A 20,961-nucleotide genomic window follows, 5' to 3' on the forward strand; every position below is an offset into this window, starting at 1 on the left:
TGCGAAGTTGAAAAATAAAGGGTTAGAAGCCGTGAACGGTGGCCGTCGGAGCCTTAGTCAAGCTCCGGCCGATGGGCTCCCTGTCTGTTTATCAGGCTGGGAGCTCCGGGACCTCTTTGACCATCAGGGTAACGTCAAAGAAGAAAGTACCCCAGATCCCTGCCTTATACTATGTCGCATGGCATTTTAAAAACCCTCTCTTTCAAACGATCGGGCCCCAAAAAGGGCCCGCACCGATGTAATATTCAAACCTCTGCCCAACATGAAGTTTAACACCCCGGACAACTTTCCTCGCTTCTTGGTGATACAATCCAATATCAAGGAATCTCCAGTTACCTGCAAAGCTGTCTTCTTAATTCCCACGTTCATTGAGAGTGTAGTTGGTGCGAACTACAAGTCAAAGAAGTTGACATCAGGGGACGTGCTTGTTGAACTATCTACTAAAAAACAACCTGACAGTTATTTTAACCAGACCGACTTACTTGGCCTTGAAATAACTGTGACGCCCCATCGGAGCCTAAACAGTTCGCAGGGCGTGATTTTCGAGATGGACCGGCTCAATGAAAGCGAGTCTGACCTCCTCAAGGGCATGCGTGATCAGGGCGTTACTGCGGTAAGAAGAATAATGATCAGGCGGGATGGTCAAAGAAGTAAAATCAAAACATGTGATCCTAACTTTTGACCGAAGTGTCCTAACGGAGTCTGTCACTACAGGCTTCCTCCATTGCAACGTCCGACCCTACATACCAAACCCACGTCGCTGCTTCAAGTGCCAGCGGTATGGGCACAGTACTAACACCTGCCGCGGAAAACTGACATGCGCCAAATGTGCAGGACATCATGACCCTTCAGAGAACTGCGCTTATAATGTTTTGAAATGTGCCTACTGTGAACGACCCGATGCCGCATACTCCCGGTCATGTAGTAAATTCAAAGCAGAGAAAGAAATTATAAACATGAAGGTCACCCAGAACATTACCTATCAAGAAGCACGACAAAAACATTCGATGTTTTCACAAAGGTATGCCGACGAAGCTCTCCGGGGGCGGAGCGACGTCTTGTCACAGCGGCCACCCAGCACTGCGAAGCAGACTTGGTGCCGTCCCAGCCCCCCTCCCCCCCCCCCCCCCCCCCCCGGGTACTGCCAAAGGCAGCCCAACCAGCCGACACGACACCTGCGGTGCCCGCAGGTGTTGTGCCCCTGTGCCCTGTGAACGTCAGGAGTGACGGCTCTGCCATCGGTCCTCCTCCGGCTGCCGGACTTCAGGTGGCCATGGACGTAGATGTGGCGTGTCTCACGACCATTTCGTCGTCCGACAAACAACAGTCGATGACGGCAGGGACTCCTGCCTCCACCTCAAACATATCCCTCGGTGGAGCCCGCAAGGACTGTATCTCGTCACTGTCACAGCACTCAGACGATGACATGGAGGTAACACCGTTTCGGCCAGTGCCAGCGCCAAAGGCGGCAAGAGAACAGCGCACCATGTTAGGATGGGGCAAAAAGCCACCAGCTGCCCGTGTCACAGGCCCAAGTCCGAACTGAGTGTGGTAGTTGATTCATCCAGCCCTAGTCCTAATCTACACCAGCTAAAATCTTCATTTTAAACATTAATGGTACCTCCAATAATTACACAGTGGCACTGCGGAGGTCTAATTAAAAACCTAAATGATATATATGAAATCCTACACAAAACGCAAACATCCATCCTGTGTTTACAAGAGACACACTTGAACTCCAGACACACCAAGTTCCTGAACCAGTACGCAGTATTTAGGAGGGATAGAGGTAGCTGCACGCATACCTCTGGTGGCGTAGCTATAGTTATGCAAAAATCTTTCCCTTGCCAATCTCTTCAGTTGTGCACTGCCCTAGAAGCGGTTGCTGTACGGGCAATAATTTTCAACAAGATAACAACCATTTGCTCACTATACATTCCTCCTGAATATTGACTGTCTAGCTCTTAATTTGAATCTCTTATCGATGAGCTGCCAGAACCGCTTTTACTTGTAGGTGACCTGAATTCGCACAGCCCACTATGGAGATCTGAACGCACATATTACCGGGGTCGTTTGAAAGAAAAATGTCTCTTCTCATCCGGAGCTTGTCTCTTTAACAAAAAAGAGCCGACATATTACAACATTACATACAACACATACTCACACACAGACCTGGCAATCGGCTCTTCTGTCCTCTCTCCGTCTGTTGAATGGGGAGAGGTTGACTACCCTTACGGGAGTGACCACTTCCTAGTAATCTTGAAAGGCATTGACAAAAGCCCCTGCAGATCCACCTGTCATAAAAAGTTTAAGGAATCTGGTGCAGATTGGTTAAAATTTACATAATTATCACAACTACCGTACACATCTTTAAGCCATTTGGGAATTGATGAAGCCTGTAAACTGGTTACGGCGCACATTGTTCATGCTTCAGAGTGCTCGATTCCACAAAAATCCGGCGCCGCACCTAAAACTAGGAGGCCGTGGTGGAATGAAGAGTGCAGGCATGCGCGGCAGGCTCAAAATAAGGTGTGGGTGTCCTTCGCGGGTACCCCACGACGCAAAACTTGATTTCTTTCAAATGTGCAAAAGCCCAAGGAAGACGCATTCGCCAGCAAGCGAAAAGGGAGAGCTGGCACTCTTTTGTAACCTCTATTAATTCGTACACAGATACAGGCCAATTGTGGAACAAAATAAAAAAGCTTAATGGACGGAAAACACACAACCTACCCTTGGTCAGCAGTACAGGCGACACCCTGGAGGACCAGGCAAACACACTGGCAAAACACTTCTCTTATGTATCAAGTTCTGCACACTACACGAATACTTTCTTGCAACATAAAACATCTATGGAGAAAAAACCGATTCGCGATAACAAAAAGTCTGACGAACCAACTCCGCATTTTGCGTAACAGAGCTTTTGGTGGCCCTGAGAACATGTAAAACTTCAGCGCCAGGGACAGGTGGCATATCATACGCAATGATCCAACATCTGCACACAGCAACTCTCCAAACACTCTTGTACTTACTTGATAAAATATGGGCGGCAGCATACTTTCCGAGGGCCTGAAGAGGAGGAGTATTAGTTGCTGTGTTAAAAGATGGCAAAGATGCTTCATTTACCTGCCAGTTACCGGCCAATAGGTCTGACGAGTTGCCTGGGGAATATTTTTGAGAAACTGGTAAATAAGAGGCTAATGCATTTCCTTTAATATAACGGCATCCTGGACAGTTGTCAGGCTGGTTTCCGATAAGGTCGAAGCCCAACTGACCAGCTAGTTGCCTTTGGGTCGTATGTCAAAGATGCTTTTATCCACAAACAGCATTGTCTTTCTGTTTTCTTTGACCTAGAAAAAGCATACGACACAACTTGGCGTAACGGCATACTGCTTGAACTGCGTTAGAACGGTGGTTTGGGCTAGTTGGCCTTGTGTCGTCGTTTCGTTGTCCCGTCTTTTTGCGCTGTTTCGAATTTCAGTATACTGCTTGATCTCAAGGCATTCGGTGTGTCTGGGTAGATGTTAAACACTATTGAAAGTTATTTCTCACAGCGAACATTTACAGTAAGAGTAGGGACAGCAGTATCTAGAACGTACACACAAGAAAATGGTGTTCCTCAAGGTGGAGTGTTAAGCTGTACTCTGTTTGTAGTTAAAATGAATTCGCTCGGGAAATCATTGCCACCCACAATCTCCTACTCAATGTATGTTGACCACGTCCATATTAGCTTCAGATCATGCAACCGGTCCATATGTGATAGGCAAATATAGTTAGGCGTAAACAGGCTTGCGAAATGAACGGAAGAAAATGGTTTTAAACTGAATCTTCAAAAAAGTACATGTGTTTTATTCACACAGCAGCGTGGAATTCACCCAGAACCCGACATCATGCTGAACGGAGAAGGGATTCCCGTCAAGAAAGAACATAAGTTTTTAGGTGTTATACTTTACGAAAAGCTAACATTCATACCGCACATAAAGACACTCAAACAGAAATGCTTAAACACCATGAAAATTTTAAAATTGTTGTCGCATCAGTCTTACGGTGCTGATAAAGATTGCCTTCTACGTCTCTTTGTCAGTTTAGTTAGGTCACGTATAGACTACGGAAGGGCAATGTATGGGTCCGCGCGTAAAACTGCCCTAAAAATGTTAGACCCAGTGCTACATCTGGGCCTTGCTTCGGGAGCCTTCAAGACAAGTCCAATTCAAAGTCTCTATGTAGAATGTGACCACTGGTGCCTAGAGTACGAGCGCGCTTATACAGCACTGCTCTATGTTATTAGAACATTGCCTATGAAGACTCATCCGTGCCTCTCTATTCTGAATGATACCTCATCTGCCCATTTGTATTCAGCACGCCTATCGATCCCTCCCCCTTTGCCCTTACGTGTCAAAGGCCTTGCAGAAGAAGTAGGGGTATCTTTCGATGAGGGCATGACGACCTCCATTGCCGATGTAGTCCCGCCATGGGAAATGTCAAAGATTTGTTGCGACACATCCTTTAAACTTATTGATAAGCGTCGTGCACCTCGTGAATTGATCATGCAGCATTTCTTACATTTACAATACACATATCCATATACCTGATTTTACACGGACGCCTCCAAGTCTGCTTCTGTTGTATCGTGTGCTGCACATTGGCCGGAGTTTTCCAGCACAAGTATTTTGAACACAAATAGTAGTATCTTTACGGCCGAAGCTTATGGTATTTTAATCGCAGTGGAGTAGATTACACAGAACAAAATACAAGAATCGATTATCTACAGAAACCCCTTAAGTGTGGTTACAGCACTAGATTACTTTAAACCTACCAAAAATGTTGTCCTCGGTCACCTTTTTAAAGCTCTTTTGACTGCTTATAAGTCAAAACTTAAGCTTGTTTGCTGGATCCCTGGACACAGTGGCATTCTGGGCAATGAAATTGCCGAGCGGGATGCCACTTTCGCGGCCCTCTATAGGGGTGTTGACATACAACAGGCCCCTTACATCGATTTGAAGCAAGTGATCCGAAGGGGAATCCGTAAATACTGGCAGCACACGTTGGACACACACACAGAAAACAAGCTCCACTTAATAAAACCCCACCTGGGAAGATACACAACATAAAAAAACAGTATCGATTTGCGGACTGCGCATAGGTCACACTTACGCTACACATGCATACCTTTTGAATGGTACACTCCAACCAGTTTGTGACAAGTGTGGGGACCGGCTCTCAGTTCTCCATGTGCTAATAGACTGCGCATCCTACAATGAGGCTAGACAACGACACTTTCCTAAAATCTATAACTGTAACACTCCGCTACACCCTTCACTGTTTTTAGGAGATGAACCTATGTTCACGAACAATTGCCTTTTAAGCTATATTGCAGACATGAAGTTTTTAAAGCTCATTTCGTACAGTGCATGACCTCGGAGCCTACGCGCATTGAACAAGGCTCTGATGTTTCCTTTGTTAACATGAGGGGACCCGCTCGCGTAGCATGCTCTTCGGCTTGAGGTGCAGCCACGTTCCATCCATACTTCCCTACATCTGACATTATATCCTCGTGTTTTAGTTTACGGGCCCTCTACACCAAAATATACAGTATTTTAGAATATATCATACTCGTGTCATACATATATGATGATCAAACATGACTATTGAAAGACCACGTCACGTCGTTGTGGCGCTGTTTGGTCTTAGTTACCCTTGCGCCAACAAGCACAAACATACAATACATATTAACTAGGTTTGCACGACGCACGTAAAGCGTAGTGGTGTTACGTTTCTGTTCGTTTCACGCGTGTTACAAAGGCATTTCAGGATTGTTTCAAAACAACAGATAACCTTGACCGCCAGATAAAAGGCGTAAAGCTTTTGAAAGACGCGGCACATTGTTACGGGTACATCGCATGCCACAGCTGACAGTTCAAGCGCAATGTTGTCGCGGAGAGAAGCAATGCCGTCCCCTCATTTTTACTACGGCGCATCGTTATAGAAGTATGCAGGCTATGGAATTCGTGTCATGACTATTTCAATTTCAGCCATCATGAAAAAATACAAATTCTGTTGTGTGAGTAAGAGAAAATCAGGCCAAAGCTTGAAAGGTTCAGTCTAAGGAGGTCTAATACCTATACAAATCGGCAAGCAGTAATGTAATTTATTTCTTAGACAGGGTTTGCTGCACCAGGATATTACAATAAAAAGTACTTTCGCCAAAACAATACTGCCTTTTTGTTATGGTGTATCAACCATATAGGAAGACGAATGACACGCTAGTGCACCGCCTATGTAAAACATTGTGGGCACGAGCCACAGTTATCTTCGCGGCGCCATCCGTTACGCAAATACGCCTTTTAAATACATCTGTGATTTACGAATTATATAGAGTAACAATATATATCTACACTTCGTACACTTATTGAAATAACTTCTGGAATGAATGTTTCAATATTGCATTTATTTTGTGATATACTGAAACTATTTGTGCTCTTCCCACTTTTCTGTGTTACCATCCAGCTTTGCAAATACATTTTACAGTCAACCTCAATAAACACACTGAACTGCACCACAGCCACAGAAATGCTCCCGCATGTCAATCTACATTAATACGCTGTCTTCGGGAAAACTCGATAATGTCTTTATAACGCCATGTGTGGTTCAGTTTGTAAAAATGATGCCCATGGAAGCAGCAACTTTACAGTCACAGGTCTGTGTGGCGAAACAATTCCTAAACGCGCCGAGCTAGCGTCGGATATAGATGTGGGTTGTCACCACATCCAAGCGAAAGTTCTGCCATGTTTGGGCAGCTTCCGATCCGAAACATGCACACAAGACTTTACAAGCCGGAGTTTCTACTTTTTACAGTCATTCCACTGCTGTTTTATGCGCCGCCCCCTGGGAGCTTTTGGAGTAGTAAATACTTCCTGTAGAGTAGTAAATACCTCCTGTAGTTTCTGGGCGTCACCTGAGTTTTGAGAAGAGCGTGTTACTAATTTTTTTTACAAAATAATAGTTGCAAAAATGCCTCCATTGGCGCGTTACAGCATATACGGTAACCAGTAATGAATGTCCTAAGCTTTTCATATACTTTAAAAAATTCGTCTCTTTAATTGAATTTAGTGATGCCAATGCCACCTAACAGTTCTGGTTTCGAAATATTTTTAAGCCCCCATAGCGACGTCGCGTGATAGCTCCAAAGAAGTGCAATTGTTTTACTTTAAATATATACATGGCATCTAGTAATAATTACGACTTCCAATTTTCTGTGTTTTATGCGATTGTACTGAACTGGTTATTCTGCTCGGCAGAATATATACGTTTCGTTTGTACTCGTAAGTCTACATTGATAAGCAGTAGCCATAAAACGCTGTCCCAATTGCCAGCACATGTAGATCTCACCACGAAGAGCTCCTCAAAAGACGTTAACTGCTGTTAAAGAGGAAAAATTTATGCGGATAGACGGACACATATAATTCAGTTAAAGTATGTTTTTGTTTTGTGGTAAGACTTTCCTCTCACAGAGTCGTGTACAAGCAATGACAGATGTATTTGAAAAGAATAAAATGTACATAAACATGAATTAGGTTGTCAATTCGCGGGTTCGTTGGTTTTTGTTTCATAAGAGCCAATAAAAGATGTCTATATTGATGTAGGATCCTGTGGTATTAAATACAACTGGCGCTGGCATGGCATTCACACATCTTGTGGTTTGATAGGAGTCTTTTATAGTTTCTGCACAGGTATTGAGAGCGAAGCCGTGCACGAACAAAAGGGCAGATAATTTTTTTTGTACCGTATAACGTAAACTTTACTTTTCCGCGATACTTACCTAGGCAAAACCAATGTATGTAATCAAAGGTTTCCAATAAAAACTGAAAGTTGATGGCATCTTTATTTCTTGATTTATGTTAGTTGCATTTGTGTAAAAAGAGACTTCAATATTTCCCAGTTTGGAGCATCCGCTCGGAAAATACGTTTCGAGCCACGATTTCAGCTCCAGTTACGGAGCAAGGTAGAACGTCGTAATTTATTCTGAGGCTCTCGAACACCATCTCGCTCTGTGTAAAGAAAATGTTTCAGCTTCAATTCGATGACACAAGACACAGGCAGCTAATGTTCTTTGCGGCATGCGACTCGGGCGGTACACCCGGCGAAGCTACACCGCGGGCTGTGATGTTCGCCCTATTTTTCTACCACGTGAGTTTTCCCCATGTGCGCCAAAATCCCGACACACAGGATTTTTTTTTATTTTTGCATTCAGCAGAAAACTAGCCACAGCGGCGGAACGTACACCTTGTAATGTCCACCGACCGGCAGCCATCTTTATAGTCATCCAACACGTTCGCGAGCGCCTCCCGTCATTAGCCACCGACCAAGCACAAAGTCACTGGCTGTTGAATTTCCCATGTTTGCATCAGCCCACTAAACGAAAGTTATCATCCGAAGATTATCAGGATTGTAGGACTTGGGCCATGATGGATCTTGGTCATGGATCTGGGATGGATCTGGGATATGAACTAAAAACCGGAGCTCGACGAAATATTTCCTCTTTTATTACTATGTAGGTGTCATCACTTTTGGCTTCTTTTTACTCCTTCATATGCATCTTTATGCGATTTGGCTCGTGAATACCCCAAATGTTCTTCCGTAAAGCAACAGTCTATGTTTCTGATACAGCAGATTTTCAAACGTGTAAGATTGCACCCATGGTGAATAAATTCTTGAAATTTTGTATAATTATGTTCGGGTAGTTAATGTAGCCGCAAGCATCACTAATGGCTATAAAAATCTGCCTTAAAAAATAAAAACGAGAATCCTAAAACGAGACATTGAATTTTACAAGCTGTCGCTTTAAGACTTCCAATTTGTTATGGTTGCCCCGAACACACGATTTTAAAGAATTTTCTGCAAGTAATTTGCTCCTCCTGTGTGTACTTGAATCCTTCGGTAGCACTGTATTTAAACTTCCCGGAAACCAAAGTGCTGCGCTATGCAGATATACAATTTCCTAGGCGAAGATGTAAAATTTGTGGAATGAGGGTAATAACTCCTATAAAAAACCCAAAAACCCAGTTTTTTCTTCTTCTACATGTATAGCAACGCACGCAAATACCCAACAATTTTGAATTGATATTTATAACACCTTTTTCGACCAGAGAACTTCATGCACGTTATGTTTTCAAGCAACCATTTAATTGGTTTAGTTGGGCGATTGCTTCTGTTACTGTTTATAGAAAAGCAGGAATGCTTTTTATTTTTCTTCCCTGATCGGGTTCTCATGGTCTCGTGCTCCAAAAAAAAAAGCGAAAAACAAAAAAGCCACTTAAGACGATCTTTTCGATAGCTTGCCTGATATATTAGGCAAACATTGTCTTGTTGAGCGTTTTCAACGATGCTAAAACTAACACCGATTTGGGGGATAAGTTGTGGTACATAATATATTATGATTCTTTAAATTCTTATTTCTAGCGATCGCTTCAAATGGGCCCCATGATTTTGGTGGTACTTGGATATTTGCGCCGTGTTCACTCTAAATTATGAGAACACAAAAAAAATGTTTTTGCTTCTCTCCTTGGCGTTTGCCGAATGGCGACCCAGTTTGCTATACTGGAATGCTCATCCGCAAGGACCCGCTCTCAGATACAGCATCGGAATGTTTTTGTACATACAAGTTCTGCGGTTTCTGTTTTTACAATCGTTTGTCAGACCTTGCTTAGTGCCATTTCTTTAATGAGAGCTTTGTTATCTACCAGTGAGAGTTATTTTTAAGATCTATTTTTTTCTGATATGACAGTACGTGAATTCCAGCTTCAAAATCAACTTGCAAGCATGTGCGAGTTTGTTCAATGACACTAGAACCGTACATCAAATTTGTCCCTGCCTTTCTGTAATTCTTTTACAGTTTTACCCTTTAAAAGTATAGAGACAGGAAGGAGATACTTGAAATAAAAAGAATTACAGGCGCAATTCGCGCACTGCTACCAGGGCGAGAAAATAAAAACCAAAAAGGTCCGCACATAGCAACCCCACATTCCCTGGACCGGAGAACGGCGTCGTCTCTTTAAAAGGGACATCCAAGAGTGGACTCAGCACCAATAGCTTGCGGGTACAGCGTTCAACACACAAGCAGGACTTCGGTAAGCTTGGCAATACCACATTTTTGCGTGAAGTGCCTGTGATGTCTGCTATTCGCTTCATCCCTTTCTTCGGCTATTTGTCTGCAGGGGATCACCCCACCAAATGAAAGAGCGATTCTTACTGCACCAGTTCTTTTGTGCAATGCATCATTATGAACTTGGAGCGAACTGAATCTAAACTTTGAAACGAATGTTAACCGTTACGTACTACTCAAAAAAATATAGAAAAATAAATGCAGAATAAACTTATATTTTGAATGCATTTGGTGCTGCAGCAAAAACACACCTACTTCCAAAACGGAACTTTCGACCCAATCATTACGCAGTTAAAACGATATAACACGGTAAGATTGCTTCACTATGAGTCGTAGATTCCCGAAGGGGACGCACTTACCCAAAACAGAGCATGACAAACTTTTTGCCGATAAGAATTGCCACACACAGAAGCATTTTTTTGAAATTAATGCTATAAAAGGCCATTATGAAAGAGTTGCGCCTCAGAACTCATGTTTGTGGCCAAATTTCATGACATTGCAGGTTGATTTTTTTGTGGCGAGGTTATTCAGTTGAAGTCTGGAAGTAAGGCATTCGGGATCATCCAATCAGACATCGTTTGTACAAGGCAAAAACAAACCTCTCCTGAAGAATACAAGTGAACAGTGCCAATTTTGTTACCTGTCATTTAAAACTATCAGTGGGTTTTGTGACCACAAAGTCCCGAATAACTTGTAATTACGGCCGTATTTGGTATGTGTTAGATTTGGCGTAGTTTCGAGCTGACACTAATTGTTTTGCGAATCCGTGAACCTTTTCTAAATGTCCTGTAATAGGATATTCTCAACATAAATGTCTCACCTTGTAAGTTCAATCTAGGATCCTGCTGTTACAAAAACCTCTCATGAATAGCGCATCGAAGAATAACGACGGTTTGCGTTTTGAAACTGTTAAGAGCACTATACCAGTCAGGGAAAAATATTAGATGGGGAAATTCAGAGCAAATCTACTTTGGTGTTCTCGTTTTCCTTGTTGCAGATTCCGGTCTTCAACATGGGAATGTTCTCTTTGGTACGCAAATCTTCACCGGTTTACAACATTTTACCCGCCCAGCCCCCCTAAGCAACTTACCTGCTCGGTGCTGGAGCTCCTTCAGCCCTAATTTTAATGCATACGTTCTAAAGGGTGAATTTTGTTTAACGTTATCTCTTTGTCATTAAAAAGATGAGTCTCCCCCAAAATATTAATTTTAATGTGCACTCTCATGGTCTTGGTAGTCTTCATTTTCTGTCTTGTCACATAATCCAAGTAACGGTCGAACGTAGAATTTTTAAAAATATATCACGGTTTAGTGTTCATTCGGCACTGGCGTACGCAGCAGGAGACCAAGGGGCCGCGACCCCCCGTGAAATCTTTGGGGCAGGGGTGATTATTAAGGCTGCATCAAGCCGGAGGCTTTTTTTGTTTTTTGGTTCATTCGTATTTGTTTTTTTCAAATATATACTAATTTTTACTTGTTAATATTGTTATTTGGTAGCATTTGTTTGTAATTATTTTCTGAATTTTTTATATGCCCCCCGCTTCCTAACCCCGAAGCAAAATCCTGCATACGCCACTGCTATTAGGTATGGTGTCTAGAGGAAGTAGGATTGGAAGCTTCAATTCTAACCAAGTGTTGATACATTGGGCGTTTTCCGGACTAGCGAATCAAACTGGATGTAAGTTTCGTAACTCAGAAACGATGAAACAAACATTTTCCCCTTGCTTTGCGAAGCATGTGTAGCCGCTAAACAGAATTTCCGCTGCTAATGCCGCTAAACGTGCTGTTTTATACATGAACATCAGTTCACTGATATTCCAATACACCTCTATTTGCACTGTCCAAGCACAGTGACAATACCTGTTACACTTTATGGATGTGTGACAGGGAATGTCACAACTCCATAAAATGCTGCGTATATAGTATTTAGGAAGAAACAACTACTGCGAATCACTGCTCTTCGTTAAGCGTGAGCAATAACTGGTGTACGCCCGCAAAAATTTTCACTGAATCCCTATGCATCTGCGTCACTCCTTAATGGAGCGAGCGAATGAGCTACCCAGAAGCGTAAGTGAGGAACAAGGATAACCAACAAACTGCCGTAGATACCTATTCCGCGCAGTTATATTTATATCTATTTATTTATTTATTTTTATTTATTTCATAGTACCCCTAAAGCCCATCAATAAGGGTATTACATAGAGGGGGGGGGGGGGGCATGCACGCACTGAAAACATATTTCAAGCAGTATTAGACAAAAATAGAAAAAAAGTAGAAAAGAAAAAGAAAACCCGCGTTAAAAAACAAAGATAGAAATGAACGAGAAAAAAAGCAAATTTAATACTACAAAATATCGCAGGAATACAATGTGTTAAAAAAATAATTTGAACGAATAAACGGATTGCGCTTGCGCAAGAAGGTGACAAGGAAATTGATGTACGGAATTAGTTAAGTACAGTTGAATACAGAAAAACGATGAAGGGCAAAAAAAGAGAACAGCGGTGGGTGCACAATAATACATATCCAGAAACAGTACACTTCAAATCATCACGGTTGGCAAAGCAGTTCTTGAAATTTAGTGATGTCAGTTTGAGTTGCTATATGTGAGGGTAAATCGTTCCATCAGATATGGTGTGGGGCAGGAATGAGTGTGCATACAAGGACTATTCTCAAATTGTCCTCAGACAAGAACAACACGAAAATTGGCCTTTAAGGAAAAGTGTAATGAGAAGTACATTGGCTGCGGGGGAAAATATCCCACTTCGAACTCTAAACCACGAAAATGCTCTTGTTGGCACCATGAGCGAAACTTCACCGAAGGGCTATGGGAACACCATAAGTTCGCATGCATATAATATCTTCTGAAAGCCGCGCTTGTGGTTAGACTACTTCGCTGTGCAAGCGCAAGTTCATACAAGACATATTTTTGACACGTTTGAAAAAGATAACAGAACAAAAAATTGCTCTGAATGAACAGAATATATAAAAAACACCACTGCCAACACACGCACGAGCTGCTAAACAGAGACTGTTTTACATCTCGATTTAAACTCAAGACAATTTTGGCGAATGTTTATATGAATAGATGCTGAATCAAGCCATTGTTGTTTAAGCTTTGAAATCCTGAAATTAAGCGATATTTTAGCCGTACAGAGACCATTATTGGTAGCGATAATTTTGTCGAAATATTGTTCCTGAATGATTTGACGGCAGATTTTAGAAGAACGGCCCCCGCCACCTACGAAAGATCAGAGAACTGTTAATCCCAAAAGGTTCACATGTCGCAACGCTAAACCTAGAATATCAAGGTTACAACGTCATCAAGCAGAGATTCGGAATTGGTAGTTGAATATAAACTAAGGCTTTTCGTACGGCGAAAACACTGCATTTTTGGCCAATATATAGACCTTGTGTCTCTAGAAACCTCCGATAGAACTAGTATGTGTTCAGCGAGTTGAGAAATGGCATGTTAGAATCAATTGCAACATTTTGGATGAACTTCTCATCGATTTCTACTCTAGAATGTTCCTCTTCATAATTTGTGATACCGAGACTTGTTGAGTCTGACAAAAATTCTTGTCGAATCATCTGCTTATTGAAATGAAACACTCCTCTGCTCGAAAACTAACGAAGATGTAGGTATCACACGCTTGTTTTGGTATTTATCAAAACATTCTTGGCCCTGCCGAATGACTGATAATCAATGCGCAAACAAAACTTTGTATCAGAAAAAAGCAAAAGATTTCCTTCGCGAATTTTCTAAATTTTACATCCACATTGCACAGTTTCTTATTCAAGGTAGCATCGAGTATCATGGAGTTTTTTTAAGCTCCAATCAGGAATTATGGCATGAAATGGCACAGAATGGCCACACGGCCACCTTAACCTGGCCCCAACACATGTCGCCTATTTAAATACAGTAGGAAAACTATATTCAGCCTGTTCGCTGTGTGATGACCAGTGGTCAGGAGTGCACAAGTTGGGATTTGCGAGGGAAAGTTAGCGAGTCTGAACGCGTAGGAATGAGCAACAGCACTTTCATTACTACTGACATCTTCTGGATTCACCCCTGCCCTCCGATTGGAAGGGGTGCCGCCCGCTCTGGTGACGGAGCGACGCAAAGCTTTTACAGCACGCCCCATATATTTATCCACAATAAAATAGATCAAATTGCATGTACTTCTTAGAACCGCAATTACTAGTAAAACTGTGCTCCACGTACTACCGGAATGTTTTAAGATGCCTGCATTGCAGGCGGCTAATGTGAAACTCTTTTTTCTGGGGGTAAATGTCAATCGCACGCCATGTTGTTGATTCGCGAACAGTATTTCAAGCTGCACGTGGTCCTGGCTCTTCTGCTGCTTGCTCCAATGATGATACACTCAGAAGAGGAGACTGCCATTCAGGAATCTCTCCCCTGTGGAACAAAATGGGTACGTAGAAAAAACCGTTAGCTGCCCTATCTTGTGTATCTTTCTGATCTTAAACGTGATTCAATGGCCTTACACGCACACAAACGAACACCCACACGAGCACAGGCGAACATGCACATGCATATATATATATATAAACGTATCTATGCATGTAGGCCCGCGTGTATGTACATGTGTATGTATGAATGTATGTATGCACATTTGTATTTATTAATGAAGGCGTCGAGAACAGCGAACACACAGGAGAAAACTATTCAGGAGTAGCCGGTACAAAGCGTTCATCCCGAGCGCCCACCAACAATTCCAGTACCATGAATGATGATGTGCACGGTTAGTAGAAAAAGATGAGGAATGACATGATGGTGGTAGTGTTCGCCAGAAGCAGATGGTGTGCAGTGGGAATTGGACACAATTGTACAAGGCATTTTTCCTTGTCTTTCTGTAGTGGGCCTAGAGCAGCGCACACATTGATGCTCACAGTTGATATATATTACTGTGTTTGGTAATCATAGGCTCGTCGAAGAGATACAAATGAAAAGTCAGCAGTATATAACGGAAGGGGTGGTACAGGGGAATATTTTGTTTTTTTTATTGGTACATTCGTTGAAGTTAAGATGTTATGTTTATATAGGAAAGAAAAGGGCTGAAAAACGCATTCAGAGGGAGGATCGAATGCATGCCGATCGAATGTACCTGATGCCTCGGAAATTTGACTTTTAAGACCAACGTGTTTTCCGCCAATTTATGTGGTATCTCTATTCAGCGCAGCGGTGTAAGGAGCTTTAGGTAGTAGCCACCACCGCTCTTTTTGTACGGGTTGAAGGAGACCATCTTTAAGCATCCTGGCCTTGGGTGCGGCGTCTACATCCAGTCAAGAGCACTAGACTGAGGGGAACCTTGTAATGTTAGCTTTCGCATAAGGGATTCGAGAGCAGAGGCACTGGCTATGCTTGCGGAATTACACGTATGGATTAGTGGGCTATTCAGAGAAGTAATGAATTGAACTTTAGCCGTCTACAACGCGGCGGGAAGGTAAGGGGAACATTGTCGCATTTTTTATGCTTTGGTTGGTGAATTAGAATTTCAATGTAATCTAGGAAAGAACCTTATGAAAAAGATGTGTTCACTATGGTGACCAAACCCGTGGGTTACGGCAAAATAGCGGGTGCTAAAGGTAGTTTAATAGAGCATCCACCAGTGGACCGTTGTTGATTGCCTGTGGACTCCCAAGTCTTTACCCGAGGATTATAAAGGTCCCCTTTCGCCGGTGTTATCAAAGTGCTGCAGACCGCTGTGATAACATCGGCTGAAGAGGAATAACACAAGGTAAAAACATTTTTTAAGTAGTTTTATAACTGTTAGTTCTTGCCCATTTCCTCTTATGCTCATCCTTTTCCTCCGGCAAGACTTGCATGAAGGAAAAGTGGAGGTTTGTTGAATTCAATTTAAATACCCCACGTTTGTTTCTCGGACCCTCCGGAAGTTGCAACATCTAATGAAATCGCTTTTCCACCCCCCACATGAGCCCATGTTGTTTGTTATTAAACTATGGCTGCTTTATCTGTGGCTCTTATAACTAAACACCCCCTATGAGTGCGTAGCCGTTTGAGCATGCGAACGCTGTACAATTTCTTTTTACTAGTTGTTTAAAACACCAGTTTTTGCCATTTTAAATTGCCAATTGCTCACAGTAGAAATACTTGTATTGACAGCTCTTAGGAATTTGAATCGTGTATAAAGCCCCAATAAAGTAATGAGAAGTAATAACTAACTACACATGTGTTATGTTCATCGTATTTGGCAGTTATCTATGAGCCAAAAAAAAAACCTTCCGTAGAAAATGTTGCCACAGTTGTACCAGACACCTTACAACTTGTTTCTGAATACCTCCAATAAAAGCAACACCGCGCCATGTTCTGTAATATCATGCAACCTGTCGGGCTCCTTGAATTAAATCCAGGAGGAATTTTTTATTTGCAAATGAGAATGACTGGCTCATTTAATAAACACAAAAAAGAACTGTCACAGTAAAGAATCCCTTCAAAGGTAGAAATAGTTCTTTTGACAGTTTTTCTTCATCAGACAATTCTTTGAAAACGTTCTGAACTACGTAAAAATTTAATATTCTTTAAGATAACCTACAAACCATGTTTATAGTGTAGATCACTAAGAAACACGTATCATTTTGTCAAATGATAAGTTGTATTTTCGAGGCACACGTACTTGCGTTTCTCAAAAGATTTTTTTCAAGAATAAAACTTTTCTTTTTCAGTGCTGGAGTTGGAAGGGATGCTGCATTCTCCAATATTGCGCACCATTCGCTCTCATTGGAGGCATATGCGTTTTTAATCCAGATGCCGGTTCGGCCGAGCCAGAGTCATAAACGATGTTTCGACTCATCTACTTCGGTTTGTTCACCCCAGAAAGGAATGTACCGAAGAAGTGAAGACGCTTTCGTTTTCCTCAATTAAAATTGTCACTTAGCGGTGATTGTCCGACCTTGGTTCTCATAGTAATGTAGTAGTAGTAGAAACTCATAAGAATTCTTTCTTGTCGCCTATAAACATCTCTATACCAATACCTTCCCGTTGGCACAAGCAGGAACACAGTCAGGCAGGTGCGAAGTTGTTGACTGCGGCTCTCAAATCGGTCAGCACATCTCTTTTATTAAACACAACGATACTTGTGGGCCCATAAATGTATTTGTATTAAGAGCTATGTTTTTGCGTTGAAGAGCCCTGAGCGCGATGCCTGCATTGTTTTACTTGTAATCTGTGGGGCCTGGTTAAAAGATTGGTGATTGGGTTGATAAGGCATCCTTTTGAGATCTTCAGTTTCAGTATTCTGGTCGCTTACGCCTGCCATTTCAACTGAACGGTTTAGACATTATTTGCGATATATTACAACTGAAAGAAGGTTTTGCAGCTTTTCTTGCAGTAGTTTTGCGGTCTTTCTAGGTTCCCTGAGTTTTCTATTTCATCAAAAGTGTGATTGAGTGGCTTTCCAGGTTTCGCGTCAGGAGATGTTAAGGTCACTGAAAAGCTTGAGTGGCTTCGCGTTCTTGAGTCCAATGACGTGTGTTCAATCCCGGTCACGGTTGCTGCTTTTCTGATGAAGACAAAAAACGAAAATTCCAGTGTCATTAGATGTTTGCTTACGTTAAGGATACCCAGGCAGCAAAAAATTATACCGCGCAATCCACTAAAGTGCACCCTATAGTCCAGATGTAGCTTTGCGGCGTTAAAATCCGTAAGAGATTAAGAGCGATTGCTGACTTGAGTTGCAACATTAGGTTACCTGCACTACAAAAAAAATTCGCTCCAATACACGCGGTGCAGGTGGTTGGAAAGCAAATCTTGAAACAACACCCACAACAATTGCCCATGCGACGTCAGTTGAATTTACACACGTGGCTTTACAAAGAATGAAACCAGAGAATCTGCCAGCCGTTACGTCTAATTCGCGGGGCCGGCATCCCGAATGCCGGAGCGTCGGCCACGGCCGGGCTAGAGTGGCGGACGACGCCGCCGCTGTAGGCCGGCCGTGAGTTGGAAGTGGGAGAAAACGGAGAGGAGCTTCTTTTGATGAGTGAGACAGCGGATCCTAGCCATCCTGATGTTCTAGCTTGGGGCTACAACACCACGCGGCACAAGCGCAGACACTGAAACTATTCGGCATGTGAACTTAGTGATTCGCATTTATACCGATTTTAACTAGTTAGTTTAGTAAGTTGCAGAATTGCGAGAAGGCTGAGGGAACTTTTATAATCGGTATTGATCAGAACCAGTTGCTCCTTTCGCCTTTTGCAATACTTGTTAAAACACTACCGAGTTGGTATTTCCTAATCTAGAAAACGGAGTCCTATTCCTGACAAGCAGTGCGCAAAAGGTAGCGTTTCTCTAGCTTCCAGATGTCGGTATGTGGTTTCTACATTTTGTTTTCTCTCCCTTCAAACCAGTCCTTAACGTATCTTTGCCGTACGACCACTTAATTCCGTCGTGTCCGGGTTACCCTGGAGCTGCTGTAGAACAAGTTAATCAAGCCGTGCGAAGGAAGCGCGCACTGAACGCGAAACACGCCAGAGCAAGCCAAAAATCACCGTCGCTAAAGCAGACAACAAAGCCGTTTCTCCAATGTGGCCGCCGGTGCGAGCAGGCAGCTGCGCGCGGGGAACGTTGGGTAATAGCGCCGTACCACCGCGCCATCTACACTGTGCTTCGGGAGTGAAAACCGCCATCCCCTCCCTATCCGCGTTCGGAGTTTCTTGCCCCGCACGCCAGGAAGGAATCGTTGGCTGGTAGAGGAAAAAAGCTATGCAAAAAAAATTCAGGGAAGCTTCTACTCATCCGCAAGACTTGAAGCGAAGCTGTTGTACGTGAGCATTGCCAGACACATAGTTAAGTGTCACGGTTTGTTTGCATAGTTGGGGGAGCTAGTAATCGTCGCCATATGCTTCGAAAAGGACGTCATTTTCATGGCGAGCGATAGATTCAAAGTCATCCTCAGACTTCTAGACTTCCACCAGCTTAACTAGCAAAGCTTGCCGTAAGTCTCCGAAGGTTAACACCATAGTGATTCTGCAAGAGTTATTTATTCGGGAGTAATGAAGGACACATCACCACGCATTTTTGCAAGTTTGAAATTGTTTATTTACATGTTTGTTCGTTGCTTTGCACTCTGCTAGAAGTAGCCATCGTCATATGCATCGATACTGTCGTGATCCTTACGAGAAGCAGTACATGTGGGGTAGCGCTTGACGACAGCGCTGAAGTTTATTTGTTTGATAAAGCAACTGCGTAAGCCGGGGACACGGCGGTCGCAGCGATGCACGCGGTCGCGAGCGGTCGGCATTATCTCGCTCCTTCAGGTGTTTACCAGTTTGCTTGCCAAAGCCACTGCGCGTGCCACGAACGCTCGGTGGTCACGGCAAGGCACGTGCTCCCGTGGACGCTGTGGAGGCATGTGCGCAGTGGACGCTGTGCGGCCGTCGCGTGGAATGTGCACACGAACGCATAAACACAAAAAGTTGCGATTTGCTAAACAGCGGATCGTAATTAAATATTTTATTCTAATCCCAGTAATGCCAGAAGGGGAATGTGGGTATCATGATAACTATTAATAAAGGAAAGAAATAAATAAAACCTAACGAAATCAGAAACAAGGATCCATTACACCGGCAATATCATCACCATCTTAATTTGAACGTGCCCAAAAGCAGCACATGGCCTTAAGCGGTGCTGCACAGGATGAAACATACAAAATTTAAAGCAAACACAAACAATTTGAATATGTAGCCTGAAACCAGAAAAATAAATACGGGAAGAAATATAGAAATAGGCGATCAGTACAATTGAGCCAGAGCGGGCTTAAATAAATGCAAATTGCTGTTGAAAATTTCAATTGTAACTTGCCTTCTCATTGTACAATCTAAACAATCTTGCATAGGAGAACAAGTAAAACTGATTGGAAATGATAGAAAGTCGCGGAAAGATTTACAGGGAACCCTCATATCAACAGATGACGATAAGGCCTTCACAATCAATGAAGCTGTTGTAACGACTTCAACAAAAAAATCAAACCTGTATTTAGCCTATTTTTAGACAGTTTAGCCCCCTGGGATTTCTGCAACATATTTTCGTACTGATTGTGAACACTGCGGTCAAAATACTTGTTCTATACAGTTCTAATAAAACGTTTTTTATATATTTCCAAGCTTAGCACTACTTATTATACCCAACCTGTTCCAAACAGCAGACATAAAATGAAGTTTTGGAATCACCATAGTTAAGAACAATTGACTACGACATGTCTACGACTACGAGTGTCTACGACATCTCTACGACATGTCTACGACATGTCTACGACTCTTGACATGTGGTAGACACTCGAGTCACGCCCTAGGGGTAAAAAGAAGGTCCCCCAAGCACTCACCCAAGCACAGGAAACACAAATACCTTAACATAAATACCCCAGAAAGTGGATGGGCAACCCCCCCCCCCCCCCCCGGTAGCGTAGTGGTTATCGCACCAGACCGGTATTCTGGAGGTCGTGGGTTCGGATCCCACCTGGCGGGAATTTTTTCTCCACTTTCTTTCTTTCCGAATTCTTTATCTGTTTCAATAACCTACCACATCCTCCCCTTTGCTTTCCGAAGTTTTCTTGACTGCCAACCCTTATTTCTGTCTTATTTTCAACGAGCCCCTCGTTTCCCATTCTAATTCGCTACATGCATAGCGAGGGCCTCTGTTCTGGCAGTCTTGGTGGCATAGGAAGCTTAAGATGGTTCAACGCTGGTCGACCACTCTTGACATGTCGTAGACACTCGAGTCACGGCACGGGGGTAAAAAGAAGGTTCCCTTCACCCCGAGTA

The 20,961-nt window shown here is 42.9% G+C and overlaps 2 long non-coding RNA genes across 2 annotated transcripts in view; one reads left to right on the forward strand and one right to left on the reverse strand.

The window, feature by feature from the left end:
- LOC144167538 (uncharacterized) overlaps positions 1-20,961 on the reverse strand; it is a 58,413-nt gene that overhangs the window by 17,395 nt on the left and 20,057 nt on the right. The gene's annotated exons all lie outside the window — the stretch shown is intronic.
- LOC144169568 (uncharacterized) lies at positions 10,011-17,081 on the forward strand. Its single transcript, XR_013322469.1, has 4 exons — positions 10,011-10,124; positions 11,157-11,189; positions 14,484-14,591; positions 16,864-17,081. It is a non-coding gene; the product is annotated as an uncharacterized LOC144169568 (long non-coding RNA).

Source organism: Haemaphysalis longicornis, unplaced genomic scaffold (genome assembly GCF_048455015.1).
Source record: "Haemaphysalis longicornis isolate Haplotype H1 unplaced genomic scaffold, Haemaphysalis longicornis Haplotype H1 scaffold_2, whole genome shotgun sequence".
Taxonomy (NCBI): domain Eukaryota; kingdom Metazoa; phylum Arthropoda; class Arachnida; order Ixodida; family Ixodidae; genus Haemaphysalis; species Haemaphysalis longicornis.